We start from the raw sequence: 1,120 nt of genomic DNA on the forward strand, positions 1-1,120 counted from the left end.
CGAAGCTAGCCTTGAGCCAGGCCCATCTCCCGGCCTGCTCAGTGGACCCTATGATCACTCGGCTACACAGCTGCTGCCTCCCAGACTCTTCACTAAGACGACTAGAAGCCACTACATCACCGGATTCCTACCGTAAGCTCTGGACCTTTGCACCGGAGTGGCTATAGTGACTAACGCCCTTGTCCCGAAGATAGCACCAGTTAGCCTCGAGCCAGGTGCATCTCCCGGCTAGCAAACAAAATTACTCCAGCTACAATACCTCTTTTGCCAATTGACCTGGACCCTTTGTCGACACGGAGCCCCGCCAATCCATCACGACTGGTCTGCCGATGTAATTCCGTCCGATGTGCCCTCAACCGGCCTTTGTAGGACGTCGAGGACGCCCTTGTCCCGAAGCTAGCACCAGTTAGCCTCGAGCTAGGCGCATCTCCCGGCCAGCGTAGTAATGACTACCTAGCGGCTTCCCTGTTTCATATATTCCTGTTCACTGGACCCTATGATCACATGGCTACATAGCTGATGCTGCTGGATTGTTCATTAATCACGTGTCTCCATTTTGTTTATCTGTCGGCCCCAGCCTCGTTCTCAGGCCCTGTGTGTAGTTAGCGTCCCACATATCCTAGAGAAGTTAACGTCACACTTGGCCAAAATCCAGAAAAAATGTAGCGTGCCAAATTCAAATATATTACTATAAAAATCTATCTTTCATGAAATCACACATGAAAGACACAAAATTAAAGCTACACTAWTCCATCCAACATGTCTGATTTCAAAAAGGATTTACGGGGAAAGCACACCAAACAATTATGTTAGCTCAGTACTTAGCCACAGAAAAATACAGCCATTTTCCCAGCAAAAGTTGGTAGTAACAAAATCCAGAAATAGAGAGAAAATTAATCACTAACCTTTGAACATCTTCATCAGATGACACTCATATGACATCATGTTACACAATACATTTATATTTTGTTCGATAATGTGCATATTTATATCCACAAATCTCGGTTTACATTGGCGMCATGTTCAGAAATGCCTCCAAAATATCCGGAGTAATTACAGAAAGCCACTTCAAATAACATAAATACTCATCATAAACTTTGATGAAAGATACATGTTTTAC

Source organism: Salvelinus sp. IW2-2015, unplaced genomic scaffold (assembly GCF_002910315.2).
Source record: "Salvelinus sp. IW2-2015 unplaced genomic scaffold, ASM291031v2 Un_scaffold1922, whole genome shotgun sequence".
In the NCBI taxonomy this organism is placed as follows: Eukaryota; Metazoa; Chordata; class Actinopteri; order Salmoniformes; family Salmonidae; genus Salvelinus; species Salvelinus sp. IW2-2015.